We start from the raw sequence: 18,203 nt of genomic DNA on the forward strand, positions 1-18,203 counted from the left end.
GGGCACTTAAGGGGACTCATAGCCGAGGGGTTTGGGGACGGTTTTTCGGATGTGTGTAGCACCACACGTCGCTTACCCTCTTTATTGTCAACACCTTGTATGGTACATATTAAATTAGCAAGTTCACTTACCCAGTCGCTAAAGTGTAGGATCGTAAGTTATGGCAGTATCGACGCGGCGGTCCTTGCCCATTCCAGCCGCTTGCTCATTGGGAGCTTTGATAACAACTCCTCCAATAGCGTAGGATTTGCCAAGTGTTGTTGGCCATTCACTGATTGCAGAAACGTTGCTAAATTTTTCACTTTGGTAGCAAATGGCACTAACTTCGACAAGGCATTCTCCGCAATATTTGGCAAATCCCTCGCTTGCCGTAGCTGGCTTTGAATTAATTGTTCAGGGCGACCGAAACGAAAGCGTAGCTGCTCGATAGCAGCGGCAACGTTATCAGGGTGAATTAAAAGTGATTTAATTACCTCACGAGCTTCTCCTTTAACAGCTTTCTGCAACCGCTGGTTGTTTTCTAAATTGGTGTAGTTATACACCGATGTGGACTGGACATAATTTGCATAAAAAATTGGCCAGTCTTCTGGCTCGCCACTAAAATCGGGCAAATCTTGTAATTTTCGCAGAAATCCTGTGGAATTGGTCAAAGGAGAGAGGTTGTTCAAGTCATTCAGTGGCATAGACGTTTGCATGTACTGATTAATATTATTAAATAGCGTGGGTGTATATATCGAGGACGATGTACATGGCATGCTAAAGTGACTCTGTGTAGAGTGCAATTGACTTGTAGTTAAATATGTTGGCGCAGCGGCAGCAGACATAGTGTACGTCGGCAGCGATGAAATTATGCCAGCGTTCTCGGCTGGCAGAGTAGCAGCGCCGCTCGCGATTGGCGACGTAGCGGAGTGCACATAACTGTTTGCAGTAAATGGTCCGATATTATTTGAGGTTGCAGCAGCTGACAAATGCTGCACATGGGACGTAGTTTGCAAATTTGTGAGGTTAAGTTCTGCAGCACCGGCTGATGGTGCGAAATTCGCAGCAACGACAGGCACTGTAGTTGGGGCGACTGTAAAGGGTACAGTATTTGCCATATCTACTGTATTTCGCAGCGCTTTTTCCAGCCTTTGGCAAATACGACTTTGTTCATTAAACCTTACCTTAGATTCTCCTAATTGTTTTTGAAGAGTGGCGATTTGCTTTTGCATTTCCAAAGTTGAGGTGACTGCTAAAATGGCTGTGGTTGCGACGTTTGAACTGGCAGTGGCGGTGGCGGTGACGGCGGTCGTATCATCGTTCGCTTTGGTGGTGGGCGGTGCAGGCGGCATTTCTTCTGATTCCACCTCTACTTTGTGGAGCCGAGGACTGCGTCGTTTCTCAAGATTTTCTTCTGGTTCTTTCATAAGTGAATTCTCACTTCACGGCCGTGGAAGTAATCATTAAATGAAAACTGCGAATAAAAATGTCGCGACTGCGACTAAGGCTAAGCGAAAGGGTTTGCGTTAAACATTCAACACTTTATTGTAGCTGTGTGATTGGTTTATTCTGAAAGAATTCATTAATTATGTACAAATGTATTTCATAAAAAAGACTATAATTATCTTACCGCAGTTTTGCACCCTTTCTTTGGCGATCAAAGTTCAATAATAAAATGGATGTTTCGAGCTTTGACAAATGTCAACGTGAATAGAGAGAACGAATAAATAGCGATGAAAGAATGAGTGCAAAACATTGGCTTATAACTCAAGGTTGTACCAAAGGGTACTTAGATTAAATAAAACAAAACTTTAAGTGACATTTTCCAACAACAGTCATGCAATCACTAACGGAATTTTTGTATGGAAATTGCATTCAAACTTGGCTTATATATTTAAAATCAACCAATCATATTTGTAAAATGAATCAAGATTGATTTATAACTCTATTGATTGAATCATTTTACAGCTCTGCCCATTATACCCAACTTTTCAATAATTCAATTTCAATTTTAACTTAAGAAACAATGTCGAAATCTTGTGTTGGTAGAAATGAAAGCAATTTTATAAAATAAGCTACCCGTCTAATGTATATTTTTGTACATACATATGTATATGTGTGCTAATGAAATTATTGGGTCAACAGGTGTGCGTCAACACAGGTGTGTCAAAATTGATAATCACTATTTTCACAAACATATGACAAAAATACTATATATACATATATATATACATACATTCATAGTGTAGGTTAGGTTAGGTTGAACTGGCCGGTCCATGAGGACCTCACATAGACTGATTGAGTCCGTAGTGTTACAAGAAGTTTGTTTTAACGACCAACCTATCAAAAACCAGGACCTATGTTATAAAATAACTCCGTCCTCCTGGCAAATACTAGAAGCTACCTGGGACTTAAGCCACTTGCTGCTTCTAGACTTGAAAGCTGTATAACTCCTAATAGCTGTAGTCTTAGCCTTTCAAGTGCAGGGCACGAGCACAGAACGTGCGCGATCGTTTTCTCCTCCAACTCGCACTTCCTACATCTGCTATCACTGACCAAGCCTAATTTAAAGGCATGTGACGCCAGAAGGCAGTGTCCAGTCAGAATACCCGTCATGAGTCTACAGTCCTCTGTTCTTATTGATAGAAGCAACTTTGTTAGTCTAAGGGTGTCAGACCTACACATGTATGTAGCCTTTTTTGCATTTGTGTTTGGCATATGGTTTGCCAAAACTAAATATTTGTAGATAAACACATTGTCGCTTGTGTTCTAGAGTGGTATGTACTTAAATATACTCAATATGTGCTCACCTTTCTTTGCTCAACGCTGTGTACTTATCTACTCAACTCCACTAGAAAGTTCTCAAATTTTATAAATTGATTAATTTAAAAAGTTTAAGACTTGGTGAAATACGTTTTAACAAGTAAGGAAGGCTAAGTTCGAGTGTAACCGAACATTACATACTGCTGAGAGCTTTGGGGATAAAATTTTCTTTTTCATGGATACATACAAATGGTAATACTAACAAGTGAAACAACTTGCCTTCGCTATCTTTCTTCAGCTACCAATTCGTTTTATTTAAATATATATATTTCTTTTAAATATGAAAATTTGGTTAAATTTGAACGCATTTCTTTATCTTTTTTTTTTTTTAAATCACCCCTGAAAAAGTTTCGAAGCGCTCTTAATTATGAGTCCGATTAGAGTCCGAAATTGTAGACCAAGGGTGACGTTTTTTGGAACGATTTTCCTTCATCCTTTGTCAAATAAGGGAAAACCACTGTGTACGAAAATGAATCTAGGGCAACACTGGAATGTGTTTGTACGATATGGGTATCAAATTAAAGGAACTAATGAGGGTATTAAAATGGAGTGGCCCTTAGTTGTATACGTGAAGGCGGTTGCGAGGTAACGACCAAAATGTGGACCAGGGTGACCCAGAACTTCATCTTTCGGGTATCGCTAATTTATTTATATATGTAATACCACGAACAGTATTCCTGCCATGATTCCAATTCGCTCTGCAGAACTTTTTCATTTTCACCCATTTTAGAAAGTTTTTTCTAAAGTTATATTTTGCATGAAAAAATCAATCCAATCACAATGTTTCATCCCTTTTTTCGTATTTGGTATAGTATAATGGAATTTTTTTCATTTTTCGAAATTTTCGATATCAAAAAAGGGGGCGTGGTCATAGTCGGATTTCGCCCATTTTTGATACCAACATAAAGTGAGTTCAGGTAAGTACGTGAACTAAGTTTAGTAAAGATATGTCGATTTTTTCTCAAGTTATCGTGTTAACGGACGAGGGGAAGGACAAACGGTCGACTGTGTAAAAAAACTGGTCGTGGCTTCAACCGATTTCGCCCATTTTCACAGAAAACAGTTATCGGCGTAGAAGCTATGCTCTTACCAAATAATTTCACAAGGATTGATACATTTTTGTTCGACTTATGGCATTGAAAGTATTCTAGACAAATTAAATGAAAAGGGGCGGAGTGACGCCCATTTTGAAATTTTCTTTTATTGTTGTATTTTGTTGCACCATATCATTACTGGAGTTGAATGTTGACATAATTTATTTATATACTGTAAACATATTCAATTTTTTGTTAACATTTTACTTTAAACATTTTTTTTTAAGTGGGCGTCCGATTTTGCTAGTTTTTATTTAGAAGACACATAGTAACAGGAGTGACGTTCCTGCCAAACTTCATATTGATATCTTCAACGACTGCCAAATTACAGCTTGCAAAACTTTTAAATTATCTTCTTTTAAAAGTGGGCGGTGCGACGCCCACTGTCCAAAATTTCACTAATTTTCTAGTCTGCGTCATAAGGTCAACCCACCTACCAAGTTTCATCGCTGTATCCGTCTTTGATAATGATTTATCGCACTTTTTCTGTTTTTCGAAATTTTCGGTATCGAAAAAGTGGGCGTGGTTATAGTCCGATATCGTTCATTTTAAATAGCGATCTGAGATGAGTGCCCAGGAATCTACATACCAAATTTCATTAAGATACCTCAAAATTTACTCAAGTTATCGTGTTCACGGACAGAAGGACGGACGGACGGACGGATATGGCTAAATGAATTTCTTTTTCGCCCAGATCATTTTGATATATAGAAATCTATATATATCTCGATTAGTTTAAACCGTTACGGGGTACCGTTATGCGTACAAAATTAATATTCTCTGTGAGCTCTGCTCAGCTGAGTATAAAAAGTAACACTGCTGCAAGAACTGCAGCTCGAACACACCCTATATAGAGCAATTATAGATCTAATGACAGTTTAGCTCTTTCTTACAAATCTTTTGGTTGAGATTTGTATTTGTTTGTTTAACTAAAGCTGTTATGCCACTATTTTTTGCTAGCTTATTTTCGATTAGGTTATTGTTCCAAAGGCCAAATAGCTTACAGAGTTAGACAGCCTTAAGAATCAGCCATATTGGGGCGGACAGCATAGCAAAACGTATGGTGAATTCCCTCCGCAACCGTTCCACAAAGTTCCAAAGGTCTACAATGCGCCTTTTTATTTTTTTATTCTCTTTGCTATTAGAACTAATAACTATGGACCTATGCCACTGTTAAAACGTGATATCTGAATATGAAAATAACAAGGCGCCGCACTTAAACTTCAATATTCCTCGAAACCAAGTTTCCGTAAATAAATAGATTTTCCATATGAGTTTGCAAGGCTTCCGAGATTTACGAACTTTTTTTTAATGTTTTGTGCTTCCTGTACACCGAAAAAAATAACGCTAGCAAAATCAATGTCATGTTTAAAATAAAAATAAATATAAGTCGCAATAACCTCCGAAGAGATCTAAGGCCGAGCTTCTCTTCCAGTTTGCGTCGTGCTCCTCTTGATTTTCCCTACAAATTGGCCGGACGGGACCTACATGTTTTATGCCGACTCCGAACGGCATCTGCAAGGCAGATGAGTTTTCACTGAGAGCTTTTCATGGCAGAAATACACCCGGAGCGCTTGCCAAACACTGTCGAGGGGCGACCCCGCTTAGAAAAATTGTCTCGTAATTAAAAAACCTTATTTCTAAAATTTTGATGTTGCTTTGCCCGGGGTGCGAACACAGGGCATACGGTGTGGTAGGCGGAGCACGCTACCATCACACCACGGTGGTCATGTTTGCTATTTGTAAATTAACAGACGTTCGGTAAAATAGGTTAACAGAAATCTCTGCCATACTAATAGATTTCACTGCTATTCTCATGTTGAGTCAAATCTGTTAGTTTACCATTTTCATTGGTATTCTTATGCCCGGTTTTTCAGTAGTTAGTTAATCTAAGCTTAAACTAAGTTTTCTTAAACAAATTTAAACTCCAGTTAAACTACTGCGCAGTTTTTCAATCAACATTGGTTTTTTATTATCCAGAAAATTTGCAGATACGACAACAGCTGAATTTTTCTTACCCAACAAACATTTAAAAGATATTTCTCCGGCGAAATATATATGTGTCTAGTTCCGGAGGTGATATCCATCATCATTATCTAGATATTCTTAAACTAGATAGCTCTCAAGTTGATATCCAACTTCATTCTCCGACCTATGTGCAACCTTTGAGAAATTTTGTAAAATTTATATTTCTCGAGTTGATCTCCAACCTTATTAGCATTTTCAAATTATTATCCAACCTTTGAAAGATTTTGAGAAATGTACGGTTCTCAAATGAATATTCAACACGTTTCTCCAGTTGATATCCTATATTGGATATCGAGTTGAGGTGAAGTTGAAAAAAGATCTCCAAGGTGGTACCACCAAAGCCAACAGCTATTTATTGTGAGAAATAAACACCTGATTGATAGCAGTAATGAAAAGTAATTTATCAAAAATAAATTATATATATTTTATTTTCGTGAAAATACTGTAGTATTGGAATCTTAAGGTTGAATCCAGTAAAAGAACCACAAGTTGGGACTCTCATTTTTTAAATTAAGTAATAGCATTCTTCGCTTTATAAGAAAATTTCCTCTTTTGCTGAGTACAATATGATTCTCAAGTTGAGCCACTGTTTCTAGTTGTTGTCTGCAGCTAGTTATCAACATGAGCTCTAGTCGTACTCAAGCCCAAATGCTTGTTGGCTATATTCGACGCCATTTTGAACGAACGCAAATCACCCGTAGGTTAACTAGAGTTTAACTCTGCCAGATCGGCCGCTTAAGCTCAGCTTATACTTCAGTTAAAGTACACTGAAAAACTGCAGAATAAGTTTAAGCGTAGTTTAACTGACCAACTGAGTTGAACTTGCACTGAAAAACTGGGCCTTAGGGGCACAGTAATAATTGTTATTTTAACAGATCTATGGCTAACGTATGATCAGATTCGTTTTTGTTGATTTGAGTGTTGAAAAGGCCAATCAACAGTTTGTTGCAAGCAGACCAACAAGTACTTGCTACTTTCAATTTTTGTTGTTACTTTTGTTTCTTCCTTAACATGACCAGCTGTTTCTCGTGTCTTTCAGATAACAACATACAACACCTAATAAACGTAAATGCAAGCAAAAAATTGAAATTTACTTAGGAAACCGATATCTGCGAGCTGATAAGGGAACATTTATTTTGCTTTATGCCTTTAATCCAGCCTAGCCAGGTAAGTCATGCATTTCATTTTATTTCCGAGTGTGTTTATAAAAACAAAATAATTCAGTATTTTGATAATATGGCTGTTATCTGCCACACGCAGCCCAATCAAACCAAACAACTCTCATGCCGAACGCAGACATTTCCCTCCATTTCACTTTGAGTACTTCTTTATTTGCTTCATTGAGTCCGACTCTGACTTTATGTAATAGTTGTAAATAAAAACGTATCATAAAATCGGAAGTGATATGTTAATATTGACATTATTTGAACATTTGTGGCAAGATGATATGCGACCATTCGTATATAGAACAAAATTATTTCAGTAATTATTTTAAATTGCCATACAATGCACGAGTGTTGCGTATGCATGCCGAGCCTGAGTCAACAATAAAAATTGAAAACAAAATAAATTATCACAGCTGTGCTGATTACGAAGGCAAATATTATACCCGTGTCACAGCGATAAGATATCTATCAGATTTGAATCGTATGACATGTGTACACTCCTACATACATTTGTACCTGCTTATACACAATTTATGTAACCGATCCAGTTGGAAAAACTAAAGCAAAACATATACAATCTAGATTTTTCTAATCTTTTTGAAAAATATGCAATATAACTACCCTGCAGAAAAAATGAGTGACAATCACGCAAAGCGATAGCTTTACGCTTTACAAGTTCGTGGAACTGGTTCCAAAAAGTAGCTCGTTCCAAAACAGTAACCAGTTTCCAAAAAGGAACCGGTTCCAAAACAAAGCCTGCTACAAAACAGTAACAAGTCTACAACATGCAACCGGTTCAAAAAAGAACCATTTAAAAAGACTTTACCTTTGTCGGCAACATTTTGTCGTAAATTAACCAAAGATGTCTACTTAATTAAACAATGCAAACGATACAAGTCGTATAAGTCGTTTAGCACTCTAAAATTAAAATTGTTTAATTATGCCGGTCACCAAACCATCAGAGTTGTTCCAATTTCAACAAACCAAGGAGAAAATCTGTTCCTTAAAATCGGACATTTGGTTTTTATCAAATTGCAGAAACCAAAAAGTAATGCCTAAATTCATCGATCTTTTCCTTAATGCAAAAGCAAGTGCCCAGTAGGAAAAGCATCGCTTGAAAAAGCAAAAGTGTTTTGGTTAAGTCAGGCGTTAAAACAAAAACATGCCCACTTATCCTCGTGTGAGTTATTGGCATATAAACTACATAAGTTATTGGCTTGCAGTTTTTCCTCAGTAATATGGGATCACTTCTTGACAAAATTAAACGCAAAGCTTGAGCGTTTGTCTCGACAGCTAATGCAAAGAAAAAGAATTAAGTTGGCTAAACTAAGAAAACCCAAACCGTCTACATTGAAATTTAGTAAGTTCATATCTAATATTATTATAAACAAATCTAACGTTATACTAGATGAAAACGAAAAAGAGCTTTTAAATAAAGGCTTAAATTTTGGCGTTGCCGCACAAATGTTCACCAATTAATGATATCATCGTGGATTCAGAGTTAGCCCTCGGAAAAGTGGAACCCGAGATGGCGGAAAACGTACGTTATAAATTAAAGCAGGCTTTAACTTCAAAATCAAAAACAAAAAAAACTCAAAAAATCCAGTTTTTTGCAAAGCGCCGTAAAATCACTAAACGATAAGGATATTTATATAACAAAAGCCGATAAAGGTAACTGCGTGGTTGTACTGAATCGAGAGGATTACAACAGAGATATGAGTACCTTAATAGAGGAAGAGAACTACAATAAGGTAAAGGATCCTCTTCCAAAAATAAAGAAACAAGTGCTGGAATGTCGAAAAAAGTATTCGGATTTGTTCGGTCGCCGATGGGCTAAAAAAATGCATAAATCGTATGTGCGTGTGCCCTGTTTGTATGGCTTATACAAGGCTCATAAGCCGGGCAACAAATTTAGATATTGAGAAATTGACTTCCAAGGATTGTTTTGCCTCATTCGATATAACTTCGTATTTTTCGAATGTACCAAGAAATGGCGCCTTGGATTCGTTGCCTATTTGGCTTGATAAACAAAATATTAATCCGACGATTGCCAATGCACTATTTGACTTAAATTATACTTGCACTAACCAATCCTTTTTCCAGTTTAGAGGTGAGTTCTATGAACAAAATGATGGTATACCGATGGGGTTAAATATAAGCCCCTTTCTTTGCAATTTGATCATGAACACAATAGAAGAACAGCTAATTCGAAGATCTCTCTTTCCGCGTTTTTACACTCGATATATTGATGACTGCTTTATTATCATTGAGAGAAACAAAATCCAGCAGACACTAAATTTATTTAATTCAATGAATAATTCCATACAATTTACATGAGAGTACGAAACCAATAACGAGTTGCCCTTTTTGGACTTAAAACTTAAACACAATACTGATGGAGCTATCGAATTTAATATTTATCGGAAGCCGACATCGACTGAGCGCTTTATCCCAATTGAGTCGAACCATCACTACTCTCACAAATTAGCTGCTTTCAATTCGATGGTGCATCGTCTTATAAATGTCCCACTGAGCGATGACGCATATAAAAAAGAAAAGCAGACAATAATACATATTGCAGAAACAAATGGGTATAGCTCTAGCAGTATAGAGCAGCTAGTGAGAAAACACCGAATCAAAAAAGATCGACGTGAGAGCAGTTCTTTTTTCGAAACGGTAGGCGTGGAAGATAAAAGTAGGTCTTGGTGTAGCATGACATATGATTCGCGATCTTTTGATAATATTAAAAAAATATTTAATGCAGTAGATTTAAAAGTCGCTCCGAAAACTACAACAAAACTCAAATCCTTACTGAATTCAGCCGAAGATAAGTGTGAAAGTCTGGACAAACCGGGAATTTACTCCATCACTTGCTCATACAAAGATGACGACGGAAAGAATGTGGCGCAAAATACATTGGCCAATCGACACGCACTGTTCGGACCAGATTCAACGAACACTTGAAATACATAAAAAATATTGAATCGAAAAGTGGAATCGCTGAACACGCTTTATCGAATCAGCACTCGATAAGTTTTGACGATTTCAAATTAATTAAATCTGAATCTAATGTAAATCGATTGAATATTTTAGAATCGTTACATATTTATGTAAACAAAAATTTCTCAGTAAATCGTGATACTGGTCCACTGTATTCTAGTCTCTTCACAGCGTTGCAGTCAACTTCGCTAGTTACGTGTCTTGTTAGTACATATTAATTTTGTTATTGCATATTCATTTTTTTTTTATCTTTGTTTCATTTCTCTTTACATTGTATTTGCATTGTATCAGTTTTTTTGTTTTTGTTTTAATGCTTCAAAACAACTGTATTGTTATAAATAAAACAATTTCAATGACTAAAAGGTGTTGTTTCAATTGCAAAGATGTCTACATTTCGAGCAGAAAAACTAAAAAAGTAATAATGATCCTGGTGATCCTGGAAACCATCCCAAAATTATTCCGAATAGACCCCAAGTGAAGCTCTGAAAATAATTCTGAAAGGATCTAGAAGAGTTCTCGGAGGTGCCAAAGGGAGATAACACTAAAACTCCGGCTTTTCCCGAGAAGATGAGTGACGTGGCAAAGCAGTCACTGACTGTAGCGCTGGTTGATCGTAGCAGTCCTTTCGGACAGATGACTACTGAAAGGTGGAGATCTGTAGAAAGGGAGCTTATTATCTTAATACTTAAGTTGATGCGAGAACAACCAAGTAAGCCCCTTCCAACCTTTGATTCGGGGGGATGATATAATGGTGTGAAGATGATAGCGTGCGACAACATCGCGAGCTTGCGGTGGCTGGAGGAAGTGGTTCCAAACCTCCAAAGGCAAGGCAGGAACGCGCGGTTTGAGGTGGTGGATAAACCGCAAATCCCAACGGTACCAAAAGTTAAGGTATGGATACGATGCGTGATGAAGTCGGAGGATACACTGCGACTTCTGCAGAATCAGAATCCGAACATACCGACACAGGATTGGAAGGTACTTACTTTATCTCGGCCTACGGAGGAAGGTCAGTTCTACATCTTCCAAATAAACAAGCAGGCGGTGGATATATTGTACACGCAGCTTGGCAAAATGTCCTTTGGCACAGGCAAAATTTACATGCGACTCAGGAAAAGAAGTCCCGAGGATAAAAAACCTAACACGCTAGAGGTGGGCGAAGTCGAAAAGGACCTCAAAAGCCTAAGAGAAAAAATACAGGTTGAAGTAGCCGACGTCACCACGAAGGTGTTAGAACCAACCGCCAAATGGTGCTGTGACTCGCACAGAGGAATACCCGGCACAACAGTCACGAGAGACTGAAGGGGGCCTCGAATACTCTAAACCAAAAGGGCAAGGGGAGGACGACGACGTCACGACGAAGGTGCTGGAGGGGGACAAACAGCCCAATGGTGCTGCGAGTCCTACAGATATACCTCCAACATAGTAAAGTGGCGTCGAGCGAACTCCTCCTAACCCTTGAGGAAGGTTCATTTGACGTGGCGTTGTTCCAGGAGCCGTGGCTCTCATCGGGAGGAAAGGTTTCTGGACTTAGTGCACGCGGGTTTGGCGTTTACTACGCGCAACCGGAAGGAGGGGTGCGAGCTGTAGTAATGGTAAGGAAATAGCTGCATTCATATATGTAGTGTAATTTACCGAGGACCTCGTAGTGGTGGCCGTTGAGCAAAAGAATAAGCAGGCATTTATCCTGGCGTCCTGTTACATGGCCCATGCTGCGGCAGTTCCACCGATGGAGTGCAAAAGGCTAGTACAGGAGGAAGGGCGCAAAGGGCGGTTGGTCATAGGCGCAGATGCAAATGCGCACCACAATGCGTGGGGAAGAGCAGATACGAACGAGAGAGGCGAATCTCTATTTTTTACATCCTGCAACCCAATTTGCAGATAGCCAACAGGGAAATGTCCCTACATACATTGGTCCAACATCCAGCAATGTTCTGGATATTACATTCAGCTCCGAGCATGATATATCAAGGTATGATTGGATGGTTCTTGATAGACCATCCTTCTCCGACCATGCGTCTCCCTAAAGAGGGTAGAGAAGGAAGGGACCTTTAGAAACCCTAGGTCAACGAACTGGACTAATTTCCAGAAAGAGGTAGAAACAAAACTGGAACAACCCAAAGAGTTTTCCAATGTGGAGGAACTGGAGGAGTCGAATGAATTCCTAACAAGGACGCCTATGACTGCGTATACCAAAGCTTGCCCTCTAAGAAGATTCAGAGGAAAAGCAAAGCCACCATGGTGGAGCAATGAGTTGAGTCTTCTAAGAAGGTAAAAGAAATGTTTAAGCTCGCAAAGTCCGCGGAAAGCGGAGCGTGTCGGGACGAGTACAGGGATCTACTAAGTATCTACAAGCAAGAAATTTCCGGGGCGAAGAGAATCGGAATAGTTTCTGTACGGACATAGAGTGCTCCAGCGAAACCAAACGGTTAAAAAAGTCCTAGCAAGACGAAACATAGTCCAGGGACGCCGGGCCCAGATGGTATATTCCCGACCATGCTACAAGTTTCAAGCATGGCGATCGTGGAATGGCTTAAAATAATATTCGATTCATGCATAAGTCTGAATCATGTACCGCACTCTTGGAGAACTGCTCGTGTAGCTTTCCTACCAAAGGTGGGCAAGATCGGTCACGTGTATCCCAAATACTATAGACCCATCAGCTTAACATTATTTCTGCTCAAAACCTTTGAGAGGCTGATAGATGTGTTCATAAAGTCCAACGTGGATGAAAAGCTGCTCTCCACAACACAGCATGCGTACACCAAAGGCAAGTCGGTAGACACCGCATTGAATAGGGTGGTAATAAGCATAGAGAAATCTCTGGAATATAAGGAATATGCTCTACGAATCTTTTTAGACATTGCCGGGGCTTTCAATAATGTTTCTAAATGGGCGATTATGGATAGTCTTAATTACATTAAAGTGCATCCAGCCTTAACCAGATGGATCGGCTGCATGTTAAATTGCAGGAAGATTACATCACAATGGGGATTGTACGAGGCCACGAAATCAGTGGACAGGGGCACGCCGCAGGGAGGGATGCTATCACTTCTGCTGCGGACGCTGGCCATCAACCAACTGCTCAGGCGATTCGATGAGGGACCCGTAAAACTTACGCCTTACGCAGATGACGTTGCAATTGTCATAAGTGGAAAGTGCCTTCCAACGATTAGTTCTTTGATGGATCGGGCGCTTCGCGATATTCATACCTGGGCATCTAATGTCGGATTGAAAGTCAATGCGGAGAAGACGGATATGGTCTTGTTTACAAAGAGGTATAAGGTCCCAAATTGGACCAGGCCTAAGTTAGGAGGGGTGACCTTACAGGAGAAATCTTGCACAAAATATCTAGGAATCATCCTAAACAGTAAACTGTCATGGAAGCTCAACATAGAGGAGAGGGTGAAGAAGGCCTCAACGGCACTTTATGCATGAAATAGAATGCTGGGGTGTACGTGGGGCTTATCGCCCTCTCTTTCTCATTGGGTTTTTACAGCGATTGTAAGCCTTATTCTATACTATAGAGTTATTGTTTGGTGGAAAGCCACACAAAAACCAAAATACCTCAAAAAATTAGAGTGGGTATGCAGATTATCGATGCTTGGCATTACGGGAGCCTTGAAAACAACCCCGACGGCTGCACTGTATTCCATTCTGGACATTCCACCTGTAGACCTGGTTGCAAAGAACATAGCATTAACAACTGCAACCAGGCTGGGTGCCTCGGGGCAGCTTGAGCGCCGACCATATGGCCATAGTAGTATAGCGTCATCAATCATAAGACGAACAAACTTCCTAATTCCCTATCTGCGCTTCGAGGGAGATCTTAAGGCCACAATGGAGGAAGACGGTTGGCGGAAGGGTGCGCAAATGGCGGACGAGGCGATCTATGTGTACACAGATGGTTCCAAAGTAGTGGAAGGAGTAGGATCTGCGGTATATTGTACTGATCCGGAAATAAGCAGATCATAGAGGCTGCCGGGTTACTGTAAAGTTTTCCAAGTGGAAATATTAGCTGTAACCAAAGCAGTAGAAACCCTGGAAGAGAATAGCTTAAGTTGCAACCGTGTAAACATTTATATTGACAGTCAAGCAGCAATTAAGGCAATAATATCGCATAGCACAGCATCTGAATGCGTGTTAGAGTGTAAGCAGTCTCTGGAGAGAATCGGGACAGGGAGAAGCATACATTTGTATTGGGTCCCAGGGCATATGGGAATAGATGGGAATGAAAAAGCGGATGAACTAGCTAAAAAGGACGCATCCCTTGGAGCTTGCTCCGTAGAGATCCCAATTAGACTGGGCGATATTAGGCGAAGGCGAGAAGTGCACATGATCGGCCAAGCGGGAAAGGCGCGGGTTCAAGCGCGGGGCTGTAAAGTGTCGAAGATTATGTGTAGGTCTAACAACCTTAGGCTAACAAAGTTGCTTCTATCATTAAAAAGAGAGGACTGTAGACTCATGACGGGTATTCTGACTGGACACTGCCTTCTGGCGTCACATGCCTTTAAATTAGGCTTGGTCAATGATAGCAGATGTAGGAAGTGCGGGTTGGAGGAGGAAACGATCAGGCACGTTCTGTGCTCGTGCCCTGCACTTGCCGGGCTAAGACTCCAGCTATTAGGAGTGATACAACTGTCAGATCTAGAAGCAGCAAGTGGCTTAAGTCCTAGGAAGCTTCTAGTATTTGCCAATAGGACGGAGTTATTTTATAACATAGGACCTGGTTTTTGATAGGGTTTTTCAGTTTGGTCGTTAAAACAAACTTCTGGTAACACTACGGACTCAATCAGTCTATGTGAGGTCCTCATGGACCGGCCAGTTCAACCTAATCTAGCCTAACCTTAATGATCCTGAAAACATCGCGAAAACAATAAAGAAATAGTCTCAAAATTATCTCAAATTTTGCCAGAATTTGGCGGACGTAGTATCAAATCAATACCGAAATGATCAAAAAACAATCCACAATAGCACACAAGATGGTCCTGAATTAGTCCCGTAACAATCCAGATAATATAAAAATTGTCAAAAATTAGTCCCAAACCAGTCTCGAAATAGTCGTGAAAATTAGCTTAAAAATAATTATGGAATATTCCAGAAAAGACCAAAGCTGTCTTGAAATAATCCCAAAAATTACCCCAAAACTAGCTCAAAAGCAATTCCAAAACGATCCTGTAATAGTTTTGAGCCCTTCCCGAAACGTGTTCTCGAAACCATCCGGAATTTAAACCAGAATATTACAAACCCAACTTCTCATACCTCCATGTATGAGAATAAAATTATTATTTTTTTTTTCAATTTTCTTAAATTTCGACGAAGTGTGTATGTGTGTATTTGATGATGGGGTGCACATTTTCAACTTTTTTTAGTGATATAGCTCACAAAATGCTCTCTAAGTCCAAACGGCGAGGTCTGGATAATAGGTAGGTCCGCATCATTGTATTTTTAATGGGCAGTTCTCTTAACCCCTCACAGATTCGCCACCCTCCGTATTGATTGGTATTTTTTATTTGTGATCGGTATGCGGTATGTCATGTACCAGTCTCTTGTCTGCGGAGGTCGTAAATCGAGCAAAGTGCGACATTCCATATAAATAGTACCATGGACTCTATACGCTCCCGAAAAAATATTCCTCACCGTCGCTCCTGCCATCTTTTATAGCAAACCCGGTAATTGGTTGATAAGGCGTGATCTTTCTTTGTCTATAGAAGGTATCATTTCTCAGTTTCTTAGTCTATTTGAAGCCTTAAATCTAAGCAACTCTGTTTTTAAGCTCTTGGAAGAACGTTTTATTAACTTCATCGTCCAATTTTGATCAAGTATTATTTAACCAACTCAAATATCATATGACCTACCCACGTTTTATGCGAAATCACAGTAAAGTATCTGCGCATTTTCATCACGGTCAATATCCTCTGCTTGATCGGATAGACTATGCAATTCGTACTTATCATATCTTTTGTGCTAAATAATAAAAAAAATTGCTCATTATCACTTTTACAACGCCCATTCACAATCCAGACGCAAAAAAGAAACGAAATTCAAATAGCACAAAGGGACACGGCGGGTGGATGCAAGCAGACTTTAATAAAATTAACAATATTTACTCGACTTTTATAATTACTTCAAACAAACAAGTCGCAGAATTTGAATACTAAAAATAGCCTAAACAAGTAAACATAACATTATCTTTTTTTATTTGAAATTTACGATTTTCTTGGTTTACTGCATCGCATTTCCAGACTACGTTTTGGATTCGTATAACAATTTTTGCTCTTGAATTAATATTATGATAAAAAATTGTGCAAATGTCGCTGGTGCACTTAGATGTCAGGTGCTAATTTTTATCTATTTCGTATATGTGCGGAGCCGCCGTGGTTTTGTGGTAGCGTGCTCCACCTATCGTACCAAAGATTCTGGGTTCGCGCCCCGTGCAAAGCAACATCAAAAATTTAGAAACAAGAATTTGATCTGGCACTCCGAGTGCATTTGTGCCATGAAAAGCCTCTCAGTGAAAACCCATCTACTTTGCAGATGCCGTTCGGAGTCGGCGAATTGGCCGTGCTGCCAATTTGTAGCAAACATTAAAAGGAGTACGTCTAAATTAGAAGAGAAACTCGGCCCAAAATCTCTTCTGAGGTTATCGCGCCTTGTATTCATTTTTTTATTCTTATATGTGTGGTTTTAGCTCCATATATTGTGACGAATATTAGTATCACTAAGCGATACTAACATCACTAAGCCGATACAAAGCAGTATTTACATAAACAAATCAAACATCATGTACACACATACATACAAGGCAACAGAGAGATACTCACAGACGTATGTCATCGTCAGCGAAGTAATACTCACATATTCACACGCATATGGATAATAATTACAAATATACATGTGTATAGCTGGTAAGCAAGCATCAAGTTCACGAAATTACTAGACATTAGGAGAAATGGGCAAACGAGGAAACCGAAGAGTATAAAAGCAGCACAAGCTGAGGCATGACTAAGCAGTTTGATTTAAGCACGCTATCAGTTACGAAGTGAAGTTTAATTGCGAAGTACTTTCAAAGTAGTCTAATAAAGACCATTTTGTAATACAGAATATTGGAATGTTTTATTCAACCGTTTTGCGATACGAACGTAAGCAGAAGGTTGCAAATAAGCGGAATTTCCCCAAATTCGTTACAATATAAACAATGCACTATATTTAGGAGATGCACAAACTCTATGCAGGATGCTTACGTTAAAGTACTGTGTACGATCAAGTGATGTGATGAGAAAATTTTATCCGAGTACTAATTGCGCTGAAGTTGGTATATTCGACGTTGTTCAGACTGGCGGAAAGTAGTTCCAATATACATATTTTAATTTTCCACCCTGACTAAAAATCAACAGCAAGAGGAACCCTTACTCTAAGTACTTGAACGGCCGAAGGTAAACAAGAGATTTATATAATCTTCTATAAATCTTATAAAATAAAGTCGCTAAATGCCATGTATGCACATAACTTCACACAGAATGCTCCAATTTTAAAACGATTTTTTGCATTTGAAAGCTTAGCTACGTGAGATGGTACAGTTAATATAATTTGAAGATATATATTATAGGGGCGTGGCAAATTGCCAAAATGTAGTAAAAAATCATAAAATTTTTGTTTACACGGCTATAACTCATAAACGGATGGATGGATTTAAAAAATTCTACTTTTCAGTAAAACTTTGAAATATTTACCTTCGATCTGCATCAACAAAAATACTTGGTTCCTTTCTTATATCAGCCAAATTGTTAAAAAAAAAGTAACATTTTTACCAAAAAATTTGTTTGTGTGGTTGTTCGCTGTGAACTGTGCGCGCTAATTGCTTTTGAGTGAGGCATCATGCGACACATACATACGTAAATATATAGCATTCGCTGCGTTATTTAACTTCGGGCGTAGGTTTATAGGTATGTATGGATGTACATCACTACATAGTATAAAAAAAGTCGCTTTTTCTGTCCCAATGTCCCTTTGAATGCTTAAACCTTTAAAAATACGCAACGGATTTTGATGCGCTTTTTTTAATAGATAAAGAATTATTGAAGAGGAAGGAACGGATGAACATATTTGGCTT

The 18,203-nt window shown here is 39.0% G+C and overlaps 1 long non-coding RNA gene across 1 annotated transcript in view; it reads left to right on the top strand.

The window, feature by feature from the left end:
• LOC137241243 (uncharacterized) overlaps positions 1-18,203 on the top strand; it is a 312,746-nt gene that overhangs the window by 169,854 nt on the left and 124,689 nt on the right. The window contains exon 2 of the long non-coding RNA XR_010949944.1: positions 6,964-7,091. This is a non-coding gene — a long non-coding RNA (uncharacterized lncRNA). The remainder of the gene's footprint in view (positions 1-6,963; positions 7,092-18,203) is intronic.

The sequence above is a fragment of the Eurosta solidaginis genome, chromosome 2, assembly GCF_040869045.1.
Source record: "Eurosta solidaginis isolate ZX-2024a chromosome 2, ASM4086904v1, whole genome shotgun sequence".
NCBI lineage: Eukaryota > Metazoa > Arthropoda > Insecta > Diptera > Tephritidae > Eurosta > Eurosta solidaginis.